The sequence below is a fragment of the Pleurodeles waltl genome, chromosome 12 (genome assembly GCF_031143425.1).
Source record: "Pleurodeles waltl isolate 20211129_DDA chromosome 12, aPleWal1.hap1.20221129, whole genome shotgun sequence".
Classification (NCBI taxonomy): domain Eukaryota; kingdom Metazoa; phylum Chordata; class Amphibia; order Caudata; family Salamandridae; genus Pleurodeles; species Pleurodeles waltl.
This window is the reverse complement of record NC_090451.1, coordinates 1,310,976-1,333,617: the sequence shown is the minus strand read 5'-3', so window position 1 is coordinate 1,333,617 and position 22,642 is coordinate 1,310,976. Positions and strand designations below refer to the sequence as shown.

At 40.1% G+C, this 22,642-nt stretch overlaps 7 non-coding genes across 7 annotated transcripts; all 7 read right to left on the bottom strand.

Moving 5' to 3' along the window:
- Positions 1-1,581: 1,581 nt before the first annotated feature.
- TRNAL-AAG (transfer RNA leucine (anticodon AAG)) lies at positions 1,582-1,663 on the bottom strand. The gene has a single exon. It is a non-coding gene; the product is annotated as a tRNA-Leu (tRNA).
- Positions 1,664-2,168: 505 nt separating this feature from the next.
- Positions 2,169-2,250, bottom strand: TRNAS-ACU (transfer RNA serine (anticodon ACU)). Its single transcript has one exon. It is a non-coding gene; the product is annotated as a tRNA-Ser (tRNA).
- Positions 2,251-6,903: 4,653 nt separating this feature from the next.
- TRNAL-AAG (transfer RNA leucine (anticodon AAG)) lies at positions 6,904-6,985 on the bottom strand. The gene has a single exon. It is a non-coding gene; the product is annotated as a tRNA-Leu (tRNA).
- Positions 6,986-7,490: 505 nt separating this feature from the next.
- Positions 7,491-7,572, bottom strand: TRNAS-GCU (transfer RNA serine (anticodon GCU)). The gene has a single exon. It is a non-coding gene; the product is annotated as a tRNA-Ser (tRNA).
- A 4,653-nt stretch (positions 7,573-12,225) lies between these two features.
- On the bottom strand, positions 12,226-12,307 carry TRNAL-AAG (transfer RNA leucine (anticodon AAG)). The gene has a single exon. It is a non-coding gene; the product is annotated as a tRNA-Leu (tRNA).
- Positions 12,308-12,812: 505 nt separating this feature from the next.
- On the bottom strand, positions 12,813-12,894 carry TRNAS-GCU (transfer RNA serine (anticodon GCU)). Its single transcript has one exon. It is a non-coding gene; the product is annotated as a tRNA-Ser (tRNA).
- A 5,580-nt stretch (positions 12,895-18,474) lies between these two features.
- TRNAL-AAG (transfer RNA leucine (anticodon AAG)) lies at positions 18,475-18,556 on the bottom strand. Its single transcript has one exon. It is a non-coding gene; the product is annotated as a tRNA-Leu (tRNA).
- Positions 18,557-22,642: the final 4,086 nt, after the last annotated feature.

The window sequence follows — 22,642 nt, the reverse complement described above, 5'->3', positions numbered from 1 at the left end:
GGTAACCTTTTCAAATCGTCAAGTTGATATATCTTTGGGAAAACTATCCCCAAATAACATGTCCCATACTATCCCTTTGGAAGACGGTAATAAGCATTAAGTCCACATATATAATAAATCCCGGGGATTGCTGGATCCTGTCCATTTAACATGAACGTCCATTTACTCTGAAACAAAAACACACGCTTACATTCACTCATTCCCACAAACACATTGTCATAGTATGATTTGGTCTTGGATATGCAAAGCTTTCCTACATGTAGTGCGTCTAAAGCTAACTTCCCTTGTTCTCTAATTGCACTATAACCGTCACTACTAGCAAAGGCCCGTTGCTGTAATCCTTTCTCTAGTTTACCCTTCAATGCCCTTCTTCTCTCTTCCGTGTGATCTAAAAAGCTTTTCTCTACAGGTGTAAGCAAACATGTCAAATTATTGTGGTGTGCATAAGATGTACTAATTGTTAATGTCGCCTGAAAGAATCCTTTAACTAACTTTATGCTATAGTACTTAGCTACCCCAATCACATCCTCTATGATAAGCACATTAGAAAACACAAGATCATGATTTGAGTAAAAATATTGAATCTCTTCCTGGTTATAGAATCTTGTTAGTAACAGACTACAACGTATCCCATATGTTAATGACAGTCTATGATAGGTAACCCCCTCTTGTACCGAAACAGGAATCTGTGTACACACAAAACAATCTTTTGCATCCATTGTGTCAACATACTAACTCAGCAAGCGATAGAAAACATCAGTGGATAGTTCCCCTTTCGAGTTAGTTCCCTCATGCAAGTATCTTGTATCCAGCTCAAACCTCTCCCAGGCTGTTAGTGCAGTGGTAGTCTCAGGAATTGTAGCATTGTTAGTCCCACTTTTATCCATTAGTGTCATACTCACAACCACGACCCTAATGAATATTTATTACATGAACCTTTTTTGCAAAAGTATTTGGTTCAAGTAAACTTAAAGTGTTGGGATTCAAGCCCACGGCTCCAGAGAGACTGGAGCCTAAATCTAGCCAGTTTAGCCTGCTCAGCCACGCTACCTCACATCTACAAGTTCACAACTATAGTAACTTGGCCAAACACTGTGGACACCCGCTGTGGTGACCTGGCTATGCAGGGTAACGCAGCATTCACCGACAGTTGAGCGAGTTACAGGTGAAAAACAAAGTATAATAACTGTCTGCATATAATATATGTCTTTCCTTATTTATTCTTCTTCCCCATTGTATGTTTGCTCTCTGCTTTAGAAACGCGAGCTGTCAACACTGCAAGGAAACGTATCACACAGCGTTCTACTGTTTACACTCACTGAACTTTCAGCATCACAGTGACCCCTCTCGTCGCCTCTATAGTTAGACTTCAAGACAGCTGGTTTGTTTACTGATACAATTCTTGTCACCTTAGGTTGTGGTTTTTTAAAATAAGAAGGCTCGGTCCCACTGTCTGGCTACCCTTATATATATACGTCACCACTTAACATAGTCTCACCTCTCGCTATGTGGATCGTAGGTGCAGAAGGCAGAGAGTGAGACACTGGTGCAGACAAAATACGTTTGTGAGTTGAAAAGTACTGGCTGCGGTGGGATTCGAACCCACACTTTCAAAGAGACTGGAGCCTTAATCCAGCGCCTTAGACCACTTGGCCACACAACCCTGTGCAAACCTGTTTCTGTAAGCTTTCTGAAGTGAGATGTTCTGTTGTATAGGGGAGTTGGAGAATAAGGGTGTATAGCCTGTGAAGTGATCCTAGGAAAGTCAACGCCAACAGCAGCAGGCACGTGATACATTCATTAGGTCAGGATTGGCCCCGGGCTATGGGAGGTGTCAGGGAGCGCCAGTCCTGAGAGTTCGTAGGAAGACAACCCTTACATTGGCGTCCCGCACGCGCTGCTTCTCTTTCTTTAAGGATAAGGAATCAAACTATCTACGTCCCTCAGCTTACCAACCTTCCGCCTCAGGAAAGATTTTGTGATTCATGAGCAGAACCCGGCTGGCGCTGTTTACAGTAATGCCTAAGCACAGTACTCAACTGAGTGGTGTTTCCAAACTGAGCCGTTGTACTGCCGGAAATACCATGGGATATGTCATTTAACTTTCACATAAAATAGGGTTAACCCAGCCCTACCACATACTAAAAACTAAAGATGGAACAATAAACCGACGAGGATGAGACTCGAACCCACTCGTGCAGAGCACAATGGATTAGTAGCCCATCGCCTTAACCACTCAGCCACCTTGTCTTCAAAACACCATGTTTCAGGAGTACAAAATATGGTAGCCAAAATGTGTTCTATTAGGTGATAGTTGTCTAAACATAATAAAGAGCATATATTTACAGATTGTTATGGTAACTTGTTGTCTTCAGCTTTGCTCTATACGACCTTGTTGTCCATCCCTACTTCAGCTTGAATTTATATGTTAAATGTAATGTAATCGTGAAAATTACACTTTCCAAACGTGTTCTATCCATATGTGATGTACTATCACACTACCCTCAAATGAGCTAAGATTGCTTTAATTCAGTTGTACGTGGATTTAAAGTGCAATATCATACAAATATTGTACTGGTATGGCGCTTTCGAGTCTCTAGGTGTCAGTTATTGGTGGTGTGCTTACATGTCAACATTAGGCAGCAAATAGTACACAATTAAGGAAAACTGCCTTCCCATTTAATGTGCATTGTTCTGCAAAAAGTTTTAAGTAGGAGAAAGTAAAACTTAGTTTATAAAACCACCTAAACTGGGAGTATTGCCGCTACAGCTATGACACTTCAGTTTAAAAACGTACGTGCATCAACAAGAAATATTTTTGCGCTAAATAAATTGCTGTCCGACTACTTACGTAATGCATAAAACTGAGGCAGTCGTAATTACAATACATTGAAGTAATATTTTGGTAGTTTTTGTTGACGATGACTCCGCAGCAAGCGACCACATTACTTTTTATTAGTGAAGGCACGTCAGAGCCTTGATAAGTAAACTTACAAGGAGACACGCCTAGGTCGATGAACCTTTTAGACCAGGTTCAGGGACTTCCCAGTACGAGATGTCTTTTGGCATCACAAATCAATAGATCAATATCTCAACAACAATCGCAATAACTAATCAGCATGCTAATCAATAACCTTTAATGAGAGTCAATAAAGTGAACACACCATGATCTTTCAGTCATGAATAACCACACCAATTTAGTTAAGTGTTAGGATATTTATTTCCCTACTGGTTACAATCTAAAGTCATTTCTGTTAATCTCATCAGCAATTCATCTCATTAGTAACTCTTCAGATTTGCAATTAGAAACGCAATTAATCAATGCATAGAGAATATTCACTCAGTATTAACACATAATTATTAAGAAGCAACTTAGCAAAGTCTCAGTAGTGCATGGGTCAACAAAGCAATAACTCAGTCATTTGTCTATTTGCGTCAGATTTTAGTGAACACCTTAAATAACCTCGTATTAGCATCAGCATGTTGGGCTTCATGCAAAACAATTTAGCAAACACAAATTTGGAAAACATCTAACTATGGCCTCTATCAAAGAGCAGTTGGTACCTAGAAAGAAAAGGCAAACAGACAATTACAATTTTCATCAGATAGTTACCCATCCAACGGATCAGCAAACAGCGTCAGTCTTCGTCCTCGGGACATCAGTCGTTTGCATCATCAGCAAAGAAAGGACAGGGCAAAGTATCAGTATCGCATAGCTAAGGAACAAGAACTTCCCTCAAATAGAGGAGAAGTAAGTATCAGGTAAGGAATAAGTAAAGGGTGGTTTAGAGTAACAGGGCGAACAAACGGCAAAGTCTCAAACGAAATGGCCTAAATGGCTCAGTAGAATGGCAAAGAATGGCTTGGAGTGGAATGTCCAATAAATGCCTGATTTCTCCTCGGGTCATGTGGTTAAATCAAAACTGTCTAATTTACTCCTAATTCCTCAATGGATAATCATTGGTGCATCGCCATCTCTGTCCAATAATCTTCACCAGAGTTTTACACAAACCACAGTTCTCATGTCGTTGATTGGCCCATGTTATTGACGTTTTCATCGGTTGGAATGTCAGGTAAGAAAAGTTACATTTTACGCTACAGTCAGTAGTTCCATTGTTTTCTCCTACTCCAGGCAGCCTTGCACCTGTTACAAATTACACTGTTGCATTCAGCAAGAATGTCTCCTTGAGCAAGTATGGTCCCATGAGAAAGAATTTACTACAGCTACACACATCTCTAGCTTCTGGGAAAGTACAGTTTCATGTCCTTCAGGAAAATAGCACATTGCACGTTAGAAAAAGACAGTTTAATATGAGACCAGGCAGCTAGGCACAGACCTTCGCTAAACTAAGGCCTACTGCTTAATGAACAAACTCCTAATACATAACTCCAATTTTGATATGTTAATACAAATTAAAAACATTAGTACATAATTAATTCAGCATTAATAACTTTCATTAGTCTTCGTATACATTGGTAGCCACTCCCCGTGGGCACATTTCAAACGTGTGCATTATTTCTACGTTAACACATTTTTTATGCAGCTTCATTACACAATATATTGTAAGCTTTTCATGTTAATATTAATTTTAAAAGACACACTCCAGCAATCCCTCCTCTGATGACTCTTGTCATCACACAAATCTTCCCTACTAATTTTACATACTAAAATTCCCTCATATCAATCTCTTCCCTTCTTGGTTTCCCCTTTGATCTTGCCCTGAATAATTTTTCCCTTTGTTTTTCTTCCCTCCTCCTATTATTTTTCGCCATCTTCAATTTTATTCTTTTACTAATTTTACATGCCACCCATGATCCAAATAAGCAATCTATAACAATCAATATCCCCTGTATTATTTTAGACAATATCCCATGCCAAATGTTACTAATCCAATTTCCCACTGAAGCAAATCCTTTCCCAACCTTTTTCCAAACACCTGGTTCTTTCAAATCCTTCAAGTCCGTACTATCCCTAGTCAAGTTAGTAAGCATACTTCTAATCTCATTACTATTATCTGGTATGTAAGCGCAACAATTACACCCATTGAGCAATCTACAAACTCTGCCATTTTTCACTAAAAGAATGTCTAAAGCAAGCCTGTTTTGAAGAGTCATAGCCCCTCCACAGCAAGTTCAGTATCCATCAGGAGAATAGCCCCTGAAAAGTTTGTCAGCATGTTATCCTCAATAGTAGACAACTTTTGAATCTTTATGGAGTTCATAATAACTCCCACTGAAGAAATTATCGTCCCAAATATGTCTCCTACTACACCAGCAGCAGTCTCTTTCTTATGTCTAGTACGATGTAATTCAGACAATTTTGGTAACCTTTTCAAATTGTCAAGTTGATATATCTTTGGGAAAACTATCCCCAAATAACATGTCCCATACTATCCCTTTGGAAGACGGTAATAAGCATTAAGTCCACAGAGATAATAAATCCCGGGGATTGCTGGATCCTGTCCATTTAACATGAACGTCCATTTACTCTGAAACAAAAACACACGCTTACATTCACTCATTCCCACAAACACATTGTCATAGTATGATTTGGTCTTGGATATGCAAAGCTTTCCTACATGTAGTGCGTCTAAAGCTAACTTCCCTTGTTCTCTAATTGCACTATAACCGTCACTACTAGCAAAGGCCCGTTGCTGTAATCCTTTCTCTAGTTTACCCTTCAATGCCCTTCTTCTCTCTTCCGTGTGATCTAAAAAGCTTTTCTCTACAGGTGTAAGCAAACATGTCAAATTAATGTGGTGTGCATAAGATGTACTAATTGTTAATGTCGCCTGAAAGAATCCTTTAACTAACTTTATGCTATAGTACTTAGCTACCCCACTCACATCCTCTATGATAGGCACATTAGAAAACACAAGATCATGATTTGAGTAAAAATATTGAATCTCTTCCTGGTTATAGAATCTTGTTAGTAACAGACTACAACGTATCCCATATGTTAATGACAGTCTATGATAGGTAACCCCCTCTTGTACCGAAACAGGAATCTGTGTACACACAAAACAATCTTTTGCATCCATTGTGTCAACATACTCACTCAGCAAGCGATAGAAAACATCAGTGGATAGTTCTCCTTTCGAGTTAGTTCCCTCATGCAAGTATCTTGTATCCAGCTCAAACCTCTCCCAGGCTGTTAGTGCAGTGGTAGTCTCAGGAATTGTAGCATTGTTAGTCCCACTTTTATCCATTAGTGTCATACTCACAACCACGACCCTAATGAATATTTATTACATGAACCTTTTTTGCAAAAGTATTTGGTTCAAGTAAACTTAAAGTGTTGGGATTCAAGCCCACGGCTCCAGAGAAACTGGAGCCTAAATCTAGCCAGTTTAGCCTGCTCAGCCACGCTACCTCACATCTACAAGCTCACAACTATAGTAACTTGGCCAAACACTGTGGACACCCGCTATGGTGACCTGGCTATGCAGGGTAACGCAGCATTCACCGACAGTTGAGCGAGTTGAAGGTGAAAAGCAAAGTATAATAACTGTCTGCATATAATATATGTCTTTCCTTATTTATTCTTCTTCCCCATTGTATGTTTGCTCTCTGCTTTAGAAACGCGAGCTGTCATCACTGCAAGGAAACGTATCACACAGCGTTCTACTGTTTACACTCACTGAACTTTCAGCATCACAGTGACCCCTCTCGTCGCCTCTATAGTTAGACTTCAAGACAGCTGGTTTGTTTACCGATACAATTCTTGTCACCTTAGGTTGTGGTTTTTTAAAATAAGAAGGCTCGGTCCCACTGTCTGGCTACCCTTATATATATACGTCACCACTTTACATAGTCTCACCTCTCGCTATGTGGATCGTAGGTGCAGAAGGCAGAGAGTGAGACACTGATGCAGACAAAATACGTTTGTGAGTTGAAAAATACTGGCAGCGGTGGGATTCGAACCCACGCCTCCAAAGAGACTGGAGCCTTAATCCAGCACCTTAGACCGCTCGGCCACACTACCCTGTGCAAACCTGTTTCTGTAAGCTTTCTGAAGTGAGATGTTCTGTTGTATAGGGGAGTTGGAGAATAAGGGTGTATAGCCTGTGAAGTGATCCTAGGAAAGTCAACGCCAACCGCAGCAGGCACGTGATACATTCAGTAGGTCAGGATTGGCCCCGGGCCATGGGAGGTGTCAGGGAGCGCCAGTCCTGAGAGTCCGTAGGAAGACAACCCTTACATTGGCGTCTCGCACGCGCTGCTTCTCTTTCTTTAAGGATAAGGAATCAAACTATCTACGTCCCTCAACTTACCAACCCTCCGCCTCAGGAAAGATTTTGTGATTCATGAGCAGAACCCGGCTGGCGCTGTTTACAGTAATGCCTAAGCACAGTACTCAGCTGAGCGGTGTTTCCAAACTGAGCCGTTGTACTGCCGGAAATACCATGGGATATGTCATTTAACTTTCACATAAAATAGGGTTAACCCAGCCCTACAACATACTAAAAACTAAAGATGGAACAATAAACCGACGAGAATGGGATTCGAACCCACGCGTGCAGAGCACAATGGATTAGCAGTACAACGCCTTAACCACTCGGCCACCTCGTCTTCAAAACACCATGTTTCAGGAGTACAAAATATGGTAGCCAAAATGTGTTCTATTAGGTGATAGTTGTCTAAACATAATAATGAGCACATATTTACAGATTGTTATGGTAACTTGTTGTCTTCAGCTTTGCTCTATACGACCTTGTTGTCCATCCCTACTTCAGCTTGAATTTATATGTTAAATGTAATGTAATCATGAAAATTACATTTTCCAAACGTGTTCTATACATATGTGATGTACTATCACACTACCCTCAAATCAGCTAAGATTGCTTTAATTCAGTTGTACGTAGATTTAAAGTGCAATATCATACAAATATTGTACTGGTATGGCGCTTTCGAGTCTCTAGGTGTCAGTTATTGGTGGTGTGCTTACATGTCAACATTAGGCAGCAAATAGTACACAATTAAGGAAAACTGCCTTCCCATTTAATGTGCATTGTTCTGCAAAAAGTTTTAAGTAGGAGAAAGTAAAACTTAGTTTATAAAACCACCTAAACTGGGAGTATTGCCGCTACAGCTATGACACTTCAGTTTAAAAACGTACGTGCATCAACAAGAAATATTTTTGCGCTAAATAAATTGCTGTCCGACTACTCACGTAATGCATAAAACTGAGGCAGTCGTAATTACAAAACATTGAAGTAATATTTTGGTAGTTTTTGTTGACGATGACTCCGCAGCAAGCGATCAGATTACTTTTTATTAGTGAAGGCGCGTCAGAGCCTTGATAAGTAAACTTACAAGGAGACATTCTAGGTCGATGAACCTTTTAGACCAGGTTCGGGGACTTCCCAGTACGAGATGTCTTTTGGCATCACAAATCAATAGATCAATATCTCAACAACAATCACAATAACTAATCAGCATGCTAATCAATAACCTTTAATGAGAGTCAATAAGGTGAACACACCATGATCTTTCAGTCATGAATAACCACACCAATTTAGTTAAGTGTTAGGATATTTATTTCCCTACTGGTTATAATCCAAAGTCATTTCTGTTAATCTCATCAGCAATTCATCTCATTAGTAACTCTTCAGATTTGCAATTAGAAATGCAATTAATCAATGCATAGAGAATATTCACTCAGTATTAACACATAATTATTAAGAAGCAACTTAGCAAAGTCTCAGTAGTGCATGGTTCAACAAAGCAAGAACTCAGTCATTTGTCTATTTGCGTCAGATTTTAGTGAACACCTTAAATAACCTCGTATTAGCATCAGGATGTTGGGCTTCATGCAAAACTATTTAGCAAACACAAATTTGGAAAACATCTAACTATGGCCTCTATCAAAGAGCAGTTGGTACCTAGAAAGAAAAGGCAAACAGACAATTACAATTTTCATGAGATAGTTACCCATCCAACGGATCAGCAAACAGCGTCAGTCTTCGTTCTCGGGACATCAGTCGTTTGCATCATCAGCAAAGAAAGGACAGGGCAAAGTATCAGTATGGCATAGCTAAGGAACAAGAACTTCCCTCATATAGAGGAGAAGTAAGTATCAGGTAAGGAATAAGTAAAGGGTGGTTTAGAGTAACAGGGCGAACAAACGGCAAAGTCTCAAACGAAAGGGCCTAAATGGCTCAGTAGAATGGCAAAGAATGGCTTGGAGTGGAATGTCCAATAAATGCCTGATTTCTCCTCGGGTCATGTGGTTAAATCAAAACTGTCTAATTTACTCCTAATTCCTCAATGTATAATCATTGGTGCATCGCCATCTCTGTCCAATAATCTTCACCAGAGTTTTACACAAACCACAGTTCTCATGTCGTTGATTGGCCCATGTTATTGACGTTTTCATCGGTTGGAATGTCAGGTAAGAAAAGTTACATTTTACGCTACAGTCAGTAGTTCCATTGTTTTATCCTACTCCTGGCAGCCTTGCACCTGTTACAAATTACACTGTTGCATTCAGCAAGAATGTCTCCTTGAGCAAGTAGGGTCCCATGAGAAAGAATTTACTACAGCTACACACATCTCTAGCTTCTGGGAAAGTACAGTTTCATGTCCTTCAGGAAAATAGCACATTGCACGTTAGAAAAAGACAGTTTAATATGAGACCAGGAAGCTAGGCACAGACCTTCGCTAAACTAAGGCCTATTGCTTAATGAACAAACTCCTAATACATAACTCCAATTTTGATATGTTAATACAAATTAAAAACATTAGTACATAATTAATTCAGCATTAATAACTTTCATTAGTCTTCGTATACATTGGTAGCCACTCCCCGTGGGCACATTTCAAACGTGTGCATTATTTCTACGTTAACACATTTTTTATGCAGCTTCATTACAAAATGTATTGTAAGCTTTTCATGTTAATATTAATTTTAAAAGACACACTCCAGCAATCCCTCCTCTGATGACTCTTGTCATCACACAAATCTTCCCTACTAATTTTATATACTAAAATTCCCTCATATCAATCTCTTCCCTTCTTGGTTTCCCCTTTGATCTTGCCCTGAATAATTTTTCCCTTTGTTTTTCTTCCCTCCTCCTATTATTTTTCGCCATCTTCAATTTTATTCTTTTACTAATTTTACATGCCACCCATGATCCAAATAAGCAATCTATAACAATCAATATCCCCTGTATTATTTTAGACAATATCCCATGCCAAATGTTACTAATCCAATTTCCCACTGAAGCAAATCCTTTCCCAACCTTTTTCCAAACACCTGGTTCTTTCAAATCCTTCAAGTCCGTACTATCCCTAGTCAAGTTAGTAAGCATACTTCTAATCTCATTACTATTATCTGGTATGTAAGCGCAACAATTACACCCATTGAGCAATCTACAAACTCTGCCATTTTTCACTAAAAGAATGTCTTAAGCAAGCCTGTTTTGAAGAGTCATAGCCCCCTCCGCAGCAAGTTCAGTATCCATCAGGAGTATAGCCCCTGAAAAGTTTGTCAGCATTTTATCCTCAATAGTAGACAACTTTGGAATCTTTATGGAGTTCATAATAACTCCCACTGAAGAAATTATCGTCCCAAATATGTCTCCTAATACACCAGCAGCAGTCTCTTTCTTATGTCTAGTACAATGTAATTCAGACAATTTTGGTAACCTTTTCAAATCGTCAAGTTGATATATCTTTGGGAAAACTATCCCCAAATAACATGTCCCATACTATCCCTTTGGAAGACGGTAATAAGCATTAAGTCCACATATATAATAAATCCCGGGGATTGCTGGATCCTGTCCATTTAACATGAACGTCCATTTACTCTGAAACAAAAACACACGCTTACATTCACTCATTCCCACAAACACATTGTCATAGTATGATTTGGTCTTGGATATGCAAAGCTTTCCTACATGTAGTGCATCTAAAGCTAACTTCCCTTGTTCTCTAATTGCACTATAACCGTCACTACTAGCAAAGGCCCGTTGCTGTAATCCTTTCTCTAGTTTACCCTTCAATGCCCTTCTTCTCTCTTCCGTGTGATCTAAAAAGCTTTTCTCTACAGGTGTAAGCAAACATGTCAAATTATTGTGGTGTGCATAAGATGTACTAATTGTTAATGTCGCCTGAAAGAATCCTTTAACTAACTTTATGCTGCAGTACTTAGCTACCCCACTCACATCCTCTATGATAAGCACATTAGAAAACACAAGATCATGATTTGAGTAAAAATATTGAATCTCTTCCTGGTTATAGAATCTTGTTAGTAACAGACTACTACGTATCCCATATGTTAATGACAGTCTATGATAGGTAACCCCCTCTTGTACCGAAACAGGAATCTGTGTACACACAAAACAATCTTTTGCATCCATTGTGTCAACATACTCACTCAGCAAGCGATAGAAAACATCAGTGGATAGTTCCCCTTTCGAGTTAGTTCCCTCATGCAAGTATCTTGTATCCAGCTCAAACCTCTCCCAGGCTGTTAGTGCAGTGGTAGTCTCAGGAATTGTAGCATTGTTAGTCCCACTTTTATCCATTAGTGTCATACTCACAACCACGACCCTAATGAATATTTATTACATGAACCTTTTTTGCAAAAGTATTTGGTTCAAGTAAACTTAAAGTGTTGGGATTCAAGCCCACGGCTCCAGAGAGACTGGAGCCTAAATCTAGCCAGTTTAGCCTGCTCAGCCATGCTACCTCACATCTACAAGCTCACAACTATAGTAACTTGGCCAAACACTGTGGACACCCGCTGTGGTGACCTGGCTATGCCGGGTAACGCAGCATTCACCGACAGTTGAGCGAGTTACAGGTGAAAAGCAAAGTATAATAACTGTCTGCATATAATATATGTCTTTCCTTATTTATTCTTCTTCCCCATTGTATGTTTGCTCTCTGCTTTAGAAACGCGAGCTGTCATCACTGCAAGGAAACGTATCACACAGCGTTCTACTGTTTACACTCACTGAACTTTCAGCATCACAGTGACCCCTCTCGTCGCCTCTATAGTTAGACTTCAAGACAGCTGGTTTGTTTACCGATACAATTCTTGTCACCTTAGGTTGTGGTTTTTTAAAATAAGAAGGCTCGGTCCCACTGTCTGACTACCCTTATATATATACGTCACTACTTTACATAGTCTCACCTCTCGCTATGTGGATCTTAGGTGCAGAAGGCAGAGAGTGAGACACTGATGCAGACAAAATACGTTTGTGAGTTGAAAAATACTGGCAGCGGTGGGATTCGAACCCATGCCTCCAAAGAGACTGGAGCCTTAATCCAGCACCTTAGACCGCTCGGCCACACTACCCTGTGCAAACCTGTTTCTGTAAGCTTTCTGAAGTGAGATGTTCTGTTGTATAGGGGAGTTGGAGAATAAGGGTGTATAGCCTGTGAAGTGATCCTAGGAAAGTCAACGTCAACAGCAGCAGGCACGTGATACATTCAGTAGGTCAGGATTGGCCCCGGGCCATGGGAGGTGTCAGGGAGCGCCAGTCCTGAGAGTCCGTAGGAAGACAACCCTTACATTGGCGTCCCGCACGCGCTGCTTCTCTTTCTTTAAAGATAAGGAATCAAACTATCTACGTCCCTCAACTTACCAACCCTCCGCCTCAGGAAAGATTTTGTGATTCATGAGCAGAGCACGGCTGGCGCTGTTTACAGTAATGCCTAAGCACAGTACTCAACTGAGCGGTGTTTCCAAACTGAGCCGTTGTACTGCCGGAAATACCATGGGATATGTCATTTAACTTTCACATAAAATAGGGTTAACCCAGCCCTACCACATACTAAAAACTAAAGATGGAACAATAAACCGACGAAGATGGGATTCGAACCCACGCGTGCAGAGCACAATGGATTAGCAGTCCATCGCCTTAACCACTCGGCCACCTCGTCCTTAAAACACCATGTTTCAGGAGTACAAAATATGGTAGCCAAAATGTGTTCTTTTAGGAGATAGTTGTCTAAACATAATAAAGAGCACATATTTAGGCCCATATTTATACTTTTTGACGCTAAACTGCGCTAACGCAATTTAGCGTCAAAAAGTTTTGCGCCGGCTAACGCCATTCTGAAGCGCCATGCGGGCGCCGTATTTATTGAATGGCGTTAGCCGGCGCAAGCAGACCGGCGCTGCCTGGTGTGCGCGAGAAAAACCACGTACACCAGGCAGCGCCGGCGTAGGGGGAAAATGGCGCATGGGCGTCTTAAAATGGGGCAAGTCAGGTTACGTCGAAAAAATCATCGTAACCCGACTTGCGCCATTTATTTTCGACGCCCATCCCCCATCAACATGACTCCTATCATTGTAAAGATAGGAGTCATGCCCCCTTGCCCAATGGCCATGCCCAGGGGACTTCTGTCCCCTGGGCATGGTCATTGGGCATAGTGGCATGTAGGGGGGCACAAATCAGGCCCCCCTATGCCACAAAAAAAAAAAAAATAATACTTACCTGAACTTACCTTAATGTCCATGGGATGGGTCCCTCCGTCCTTGGGTGTCCTCCTGGGGTGGGCAAGGGTGGCAGGGGGGGTCCCTGGGGGCAGGGGAGGGCACTCTGGGCTCATTTTGAGCCCACTTGTCCCTTAACGCCATCCCTGACCCAGGCGTTAAAAAGCGGCGCAAAAGCGCCGTTTTTGGCCACGCCCACTCCCGGGCGTCATTTTTGCCCGGGAGTATAAATACCACGTAAAGGCCTGGGAGTCATTTTTTAAGACGGGAACGCCTCCCTTGCATATCATTAACGCAAGGAAGGGGTTCACGCTAAAAAATGACGCACACTCCGGGCACTTTGGCGCCCGAAGCGTCTAACGCCAGAGTATAAATATGGCGTTAGTTGGGGTTAGTTTAGCGTCGAATTTGCGTCGAAAAAAACGACGCAAATTCGGCGCAACCAGAGTATAAATACGGCCCTTACAGATTGTTATGGTAACTTGTTGTCTTCAGCTTTGCTCTATACGACCTTGTTGTCCATCCCTACTTCAGCTTGAATTTATATGTTAAATGTAATGTAATCATGAAAATTACACTTTCCAAACATGTTCTATCCATATGTGATGAACTATCACACTACCCTCAAATGAGCTAAGATTGCTTTAATTCAGTTGTACGTGGATTTAAAGTGCAATATCATACAAATATTGTACTGGTATGGCGCTTTCGAGTCTCTAGGTGTCAGTTATTGGTGGTGTGCTTACATGTCAACATTAGGCAGCAAATAGTACACAATTAAGGAAAACTGCCTTCCCATTTAATGTGCATTGTTCTGCAAAACGTTTTAAGTAGGAGAAAGTAAAACTTAGTTTATAAAACCACCTAAACTGGGAGTATTGCCGCTACAGCTATGACACTTCAGTTTAAAAACGTACGTGCATCAACAAGAAATATTTTTGCGCTAAATAAATTGCTGTCCGACTACTCACGTAATGCATAAAACTGAGGCAGTCGTAATTACAAAACATTGAAGTAATATTTTGGTAGTTTTTGTTGACGATGACTCCGCAGCAAGCGATCAGATTACTTTTTATTAGTGAAGGCGCGTCAGAGCCTTGATAAGTAAACTTACAAGGAGACACGCCTAGGTCGATGAACCTTTTAGACCAGGTTCGGGGACTTCCCAGTACGAGATGTCTTTTGGCATCGCAAATCAATAGATCAATATCTCAACAACAATCGCAATAACTAATCAGCATGCTAATCAATAACCTTTAATGAGAGTCAATAAAGTGAACACACCATGATCGTTCAGTCATGAATAACCACACCAATTTAGTTAAGTGTTAGGATATTTATTTCCCTACTGGTTACAATCTAAAGTCATTTCTGTTAATCTCATCAGCAATTCATCTCATTAGTAACTCTTCAGATTTGCAATTAGAAACGCAATTAATCAATGCATAGAGAATATTCACTCAGTATTAACACATAATTATTAAGAAGCAACTTAGCAAAGTCTCAGTAGTGCATGGTTCAACAAAGCAAGAACTCAGTCATTTGTCTATTTGCGGCAGATTTTAGTGAACACCTTAAATAACCTCGTATTAGCATCAGCATGTTGGGCTTCATGCAAAACTATTTAGCAAACACAAATTTGGAAAACATCTAACTATGGCCTCTATCAAAGAGCAGTTGGTACCTAGAAAGAAAAGGCAAACAGACAATTACAATTTTCATCAGATAGTTACCCATCCAACGGATCAGCAAACAGCGTCAGTCTTCGTTCTCGGGACATCAGTCGTTTGCATCATCAGCAAAGAAAGGACAGGGCAAAGTATCAGTATGGCATAGCTAAGGAACAAGAACTTCCCTCATATAGAGGAGAAGTAAGTATCAGGTAAGGAATAAGAAAAGGGTGGTTTAGAGTAACAGGGCGAACAAACGGCAAAGTCTCAAACGAAATGGCCTAAATGGCTCAGTAGAATGGCAAAGAATGGCTTGGAGTGGAATGTCCAATAAATGCCTGATTTCTCCTCGGGTCATGTGGTTAAATCAAAACTGTCTAATTTACTTCTAATTCCTCAATGGATAATCATTGGTGCATCGCCATCTCTGTCCAATAATCTTCACCAGAGTTTTACACAAACCACAGTTCTCATGTCGTTGATTGGCCCATGTTATTGACGTTTTCATCGGTTGGAATGTCAGGTAAGAAAAGTTACATTTTACGCTACAGTCAGTAGTTCCATTGTTTTCTCCTACTCCAGGCAGCCTTGCACCTGTTACAAATTACCCTGTTGCATTCAGCAAGAATGTCTCCTTGAACAAGTAGGGTCCCATGAGAAAGAATTTACTACAGCTACACACATCTCTAGCTTCTGGGAAAGTACAGTTTCATGTCCTTCAGGAAAATAGCACATTGCACGTTAGAAAAAGACAGTTCAATATGAGACCAGGCAGCTAGGCACAGACCTGCGCTAAACTAAGGCCTACTGCTTAATGAACAAACTCCTAATACATATCTCCAATTTTGATATGTTAATACAAATTAAAAACATTAGTACATAATTAATTCAGCATTAATAACTTTCATTAGTCTTCGTATACATTGGTAGCCACTCCCCGTGGGCACATTTCAAACGTGTGCATTATTTCTACGTTAACACATTTTTTATGCAGCTTCATTACACAATATATTGTAAGCTTTTCATGTTAATATTAATTTTAAAAGACACACTCCAGCAATCCCTCCTCTGATGACTCTTGTCATCACACAAATCTTCCCTACTAATTTTACATACTAAAATTCCCTCATATCAATCTCTTCCCTTCTTGGTTTCCCCTTTGATATTGCCCTGAATAATTTTTCCCTTTGTTTTTCTTCCCTCCTCCTATTATTTTTCGCCATCTTCAATTTTATTCTTTTACTAATTTTACATGCCACCCATGATCCAAATAAGCAATCTATAACAATCAATATCCCCTGTATTATTTTAGACAATATCCCATGCCAAATGTTACTAATCCAATTTCCCACTTAAGCAAATCCTTTCCCAACCTTTTTCCAAACACCTGGTTCTTTCAAATCCTTCAAGTCCGTACTATCCCTAGTCAAGTTAGTAGGCATACTTCTAATCTCATTACTATTATCTGGTATGTAAGCGCAACAATTACACCCATTGAGCAATCTACAAACTCTGCCATTTTTCACTAAAAGAATGTCTTAAGCAAGCCTGTTTTGAAGAGTCATAGCCCCCTCCGCAGCAAGTTCAGTATCCATCAGGAGTATAGCCCCTGAAAAGTTTGTCAGCATGTTATCCTCAATAGTAGACAACTTTTGAATCTTTATGGAGTTCATAATAACTCCCACTGAAGAAATTATCGTCCCAAATATGTCTCCTACTACACCAGCAGCAGTCTCTTTCTTATGTCTAGTACGATGTAATTCAGACAATTTTGGTAACCTTTTCAAATCGTCAAGTTGATATATCTTTGGGAAAACTATCCCCAAATAACATGTCCCATACTATCCCTTTGGAAGACGGTAATAAGCATTAAGTCCACATATATAATAAATCCCGGGGATTGCTGGATCCTGTCCATTTAACATGAACGTCCATTTACTCTGAAACAAAAACACACACTTACATTCACTCATTCCCACAAACACATTGTCATAGTATGATTTGGTCTTGGATATGCAAAGCTTTCCTACATGTAGTGCGTCTAAAGCTAACTTCCCTTGTTCTCTAACTGCACTATAACCGTCACTACTAGCAAAGGCCCGTTGCTGTAATCCTTTCTCTAGTTTACCCTTCAATGCCCTTCTTCTCTCTTCCGTGTGATCTAAAAAGCTTTTCTCTTCAGGTGTAAGCAAACATGTCAAATTATTGTGGTGTGCATAAGATGTACTAATTGTTAATGTTGCCTGAAAGAATCCTTTAACTAACTTTATGCTATAGTACTTAGCTACCCCACTCACATCCTCTATGATAGGCACATTAGAAAACACAAGATCATGATTTGAGTAAAAATATTGAATCTCTTCCTGGTTATAGAATCTTGTTAGTAACAGACTACAACGTATCCCATATGTTAATGACAGTCTATGATAGGTAACCCCCTCTTGTACCGAAACAGGAATCTGTGTACACACAAAACAATCTTTTGCATCCATTGTGTCAACATACTCACTCAGCAAGCGATAGAAAACATCAGTGGATAGTTCCCCTTTCGAGTTAGTTCCCTCATGCAAGTATCTTGTATCCAGCTCAAACCTCTCCCAGGCTGTTAGTGCAGTGGTAGTCTCAGGAATTGTAGCATTGTTAGTCCCACTTTTATCCATTAGTGTCATACTCACAACCACGACCCTAATGAATATTTATTACATTAACCTTTTTTGCAAAAGTATTTGGTTCAAGTAAACTTAAAGTGTTGGGATTCAAGCCCACGGCTCCAGAGAGACTGGAGCCTAAATCTAGCCAGTTTAGCCTGCTCAGCCACGCTACCTCACATCTACAAGCTCACAACTATAGTAACTTGGCCAAATACTGTGGACACCCGCTGTGGTGACCTGGCTATGCAGGGTAACGCAGCATTCACCGACAGTTGAGCGAGTTACAGGTGAAAAGCAAAGTATAATAACTGTCTGCATATAATATATGTCTTTCCTTATTTATTCTTCTTCCCCATTGTATGTTTGCTCTCTGCTTTAGAAACGCGAGCTGTCATCACTGCAAGGAAACGTATCACTCAGCGTTCTACTGTTTACACTCACTGAACTTTCAGCATCACAGTGACCCCTCTCGTCGCCTCTATAGTTAGACTTCAAGACAGCTGGTTTGTTTACCGATACAATTCTTGTCACCTTAGGTTGTGGTTTTTTAAAATAAGAAGGCTCGGTCCCACTGTCTGGCTACCCTTATATATATACGTCACCACTTTACATAGTCTCACCTCTCGCTATGTGGATCGTAGGTGCAGAAGGCAGAGAGTGAGACACTGATGCAGACAAAATACGTTTGTGAGTTGAAAAATACTGGCAGCGGTGGGATTCGAACCCACGCCTCCAAAGAGACTGGAGCCTTAATCCAGCACCTTAGACCGCTCGGCCACACTACCCTGTGCAAACCTGTTTCTGTAAGCTTTCTGAAGTGAGATGTTCTGTTGTGTAGGGGAGTTGGAGAATAAGCCTGTGAAGTGATCCTAGGAAATTCAACGCCAACAGCAGCAGGCATGTGATACATTCAGTAGGTCAGGATTGGCCCCGGGCCATGGGAGGTGTCAGGGAGGGCCAGTCCTGAGAGTCCGTAGGAAGACAACCCTTACATTGGCGTCCCGCACGCGCTGCTTCTCTTTCTTTAAGGATAAGGAATCAAACTATCTACGTCCCTCAACTTACCAACCCTCCGCCTCAGGAAAGATTTTGTGATTCATGAGCAGAACCCGGCTGGCGCTGTTTACAGTAATGCCTAAGCACAGTACTCAACTGAGCGGTGTTTCCAAACTGAGCCGTTGTACTGCCGGAAATACCATGGGATATGTAATTTAACTTTCACATAAAATAGGGTTAACCCAGCCCTACCACATACTAAAAACTAAAGACGGAACAATAAACCGACGAGGATGGGATTTGAACCCACGCGTGCAGAGCACAATGGATTATAATCCATCGCCTTAACCACTCGGCCACCTCGTCTTCAAAACACCATGTTTCAGGAGTACAAAATATGGTAGCCAAAATGTGTTCTATTAGGTGATAGTTGTCTAAACATAATAAAGAGCACATATTTACAGATTGTTATGCTAACTTGTTGTCTTCAGCTTTGCTCTATACGACCTTGTTGTCCATCCCTACTTCAGCTTGAATTTATATGTTAAATGTAATGTAATCATGTAAATTACACTTTCCAAACGTGTTCTATCCATATGTTATGTACTATCACACTACCCTCAAATGAGCTAAGATTGCTTTAATTCAGTTGTACGTGGATTTAAAGTGCAATATCATACAAATATTGTACTGGTATGGCGCTTTCGAGTCTCTAGGTGTCAGTTATTGGTGGTGTGCTTACATGTCAACATTAGGCAGCAAATAGTACACAATTAAGGAAAACTGCCTTCCCATTTAATGTGCATTGTTCTGCAAAAAGTTTTAAGTAGGAGAAAGTAAAACTTAGTTTATAAAACCACCTAAACTGGGAGTATTGCCGCTACAGCTATGACACTTCAGTTTAAAAACGTACGTGCATCAACAAGAAATATTTTTGCGCTAAATAAATTGCTGTCCGACTACTCACGTAATGCATAAAACTGAGGCAGTCGTAATTACAATACATTGAAGTAATATTTTGGTAGTTTTTGTTGACGATGACTCCGCAGCAAGCGAGCAGATTACTTTTTAGTAGTGAAGGCGCGTCAGAGCCTTGATAAGTAAACTTACAAGGAGACACGCCTAGGTCGATAAACCTTTTAGACCAGGTTCGGGGACTTCCCAGTACGAGATGTCTTTTGGCATCACAAATCAATAGATCAATATCTCAACAACAATCGCAATAACTAATCAGCATGCTAATCAATAACCTTTAATGAGAGTCAATAAAGTGAACACACCATGATCTTTCAGTCATGAATAACCACACCAATTTAGTTAAGTGTTAGGATATTTATTTCCCTACTGGTTACAATCTAAAGTCATTTCTGTTAATCTCATCAGCAATTCATCTCATTAGTAACTCTTCAGATTTGCAATTAGAAACGCAATTAATCAATGCATAGAGAATATTCACTCAGTATTAACACATAATTATTAAGAAGCAACTTAGCAAAGTCTCAGTAGTGCATGGTTCAACAAAGCAAGAACCCCGTCATTTGTCTATTTGCGTCAGATTTTAGTGAACACCTTAAATAACCTCGTATTAGCATCAGCATGTTGGGCTTCATGCAAAACTATTTAGCAAACACAAATTTGGAAAACATCTAACTATGGCCTCTATCAAAGAGCAGTTGGTACCTAGAAAGAAAAGGCAAACAGACAATTACAATTTTCATCAGATAGTTACCCATCCAACGGATCAGCAAACAGCGTCAGTCTTCGTTCTCGGGACATCAGTCGTTTGCATCATCAGCAAAGAAAGGACAGGGCAAAGTATCAGTATGGCATAGCTAAGGAACAAGAACTTCCCTCATATAGAGGAGAAGTAAGTATCAGGCAAGGAATAAGTAAAGGGTGGTTTAGAGTAACAGGGCGAACAAACGGCAAAGTCTCAAATGAAATGGCCTAAATGGCTCAGTAGAATGGCAAAGAATGGCTTGGAGTGGAATGTCCAATAAATGCCTGATTTCTCCTCGGGTCATGTGGTTAAATCAAAACTGTCTAATTTACTCCTAATTCCTCAATGGATAATCATTGGTGCATCGCCATCTCTGTCCAATAATCTTCACCAGAGTTTTACACAAACCACAGTTCTCATGTCGTTGATTGGCCCATGTTATTGACGTTTTCATCGGTTGGAATGTCAGGTAAGAAAAGTTACATTTTACGCTACAGTCAGTAGTTCCATTGTTTTCTCCTACTCCAGGCAGCCTTGCACCTGTTACAAATTACCCTGTTGCATTCAGCAAGAATGTCTCCTTCAGCAAGTAGGGTCCCATGAGAAAGAATTTACTACAGCTACACACATCTCTAGCTTCTGGGAAAGTACAGTTTCATGTCCTTCAGGAAAATAGCACATTGCACGTTAGAAAAAGACAGTTTAATATGAGACCAGGCAGCTAGGCACAGACCTTCGCTAAACTAAGGCCTACTGCTTAATGAACAAACTCCTAATACATAACTCCAATTTTGATATGTTAATACAAATTAAAAACATTAGTACATAATTAATTCAGCATTAATAACTTTCATTAGTCTTCGTATACATTGGTAGCCACTCCCCGTGGGCACATTTCAAACATGTGCATTATTTCTACGTTAACACATTTTTTATGCAGCTTCATTACACAATATATTGTAAGCTTTTCATGTTAATATTAATTTTAAAAGACACACTCCAGCAATCCCTCCTCTGATGACTCTTGTCATCACACAAATCTTCCCTACTAATTTTACATACTAAAATTCCCTCATATCAATCTCTTCCCTTCTTGGTTTCCCCTTTGATCTTGCCCTGAATAATTTTTCCCTTTGTTTTTCTTCCCTCCTCCTATTATTTTTCGCCATCTTCAATTTTATTATTTTACTAATTTTACATGCCACCCATGATCCAAATAAGCAATCTATAACAATCAATATCCCCTGTATTATTTTAGACAATATCAAATGCCAAATGTTACTAATCCAATTTCCCACTGAAGCAAATCCTTTCCCAACCTTTTTCCAAACACCAGGTTCTTTCAAATCCTTCAAGTCCGTACTATCCCTAGTCCAGTTAGTAAGCATACTTCTAATCTCATTACTATTATCTGGTATGTAAGCGCAACAATTACACCCATTGAGCAATCTACAAACTCTGCCATTTTTCACTAAAAGAATGTCTAAAGCAAGCCTGTTTTGAAGAGTCATAGCCCCCTCCGCAGCAAGTTCAGTATCCATCAGGAGTATAGCCCCTGAAAAGTGTCTCAGCATGTTATCCTCAATAGTAGACAACTTTTGAATCTTTATGGAGTTCATAATAACTCCCACTGAAGAAATTATCGTCCCAAATATGTCTCCTACTACACCAGCAGCAATCTCTTTCTTATGTCTAGTACGATGTAATTCAGACAATTTTGGTAACCTTTTCAAATCGCCAAGTTGATATATCTTTGGGAAAACTATCCCCAAATAACATGTCCCATACCATCCCTTTGGAAGACGGTAATAAGCATTAAGTCCACATATATAATAAATCCCGGGGATTGCTGGATCCTGTCCATTTAAAATGAACGTCCATTTACTCTGAAACAAAAACACACGCTTACATTTACTCATTCCCACAAACACATTGTCATAGTATGATTTGGTCTTGGATATGCAAAGCTTTCCTACATGTACTGCGTCTAAAGCTAACTTCCCTTGTTCTCTAATTGCACTATAACCGTCACTACTAGCAAAGGCCCGTTGCTGTAATCCTTTCTCTAGTTTACCCTTCAATGCCCTTCTTCTCTCTTCCGTGTGATCTAAAAAGCTTTTCTCTACAGGTGTAAGCAAACATGTCAAATTATTGT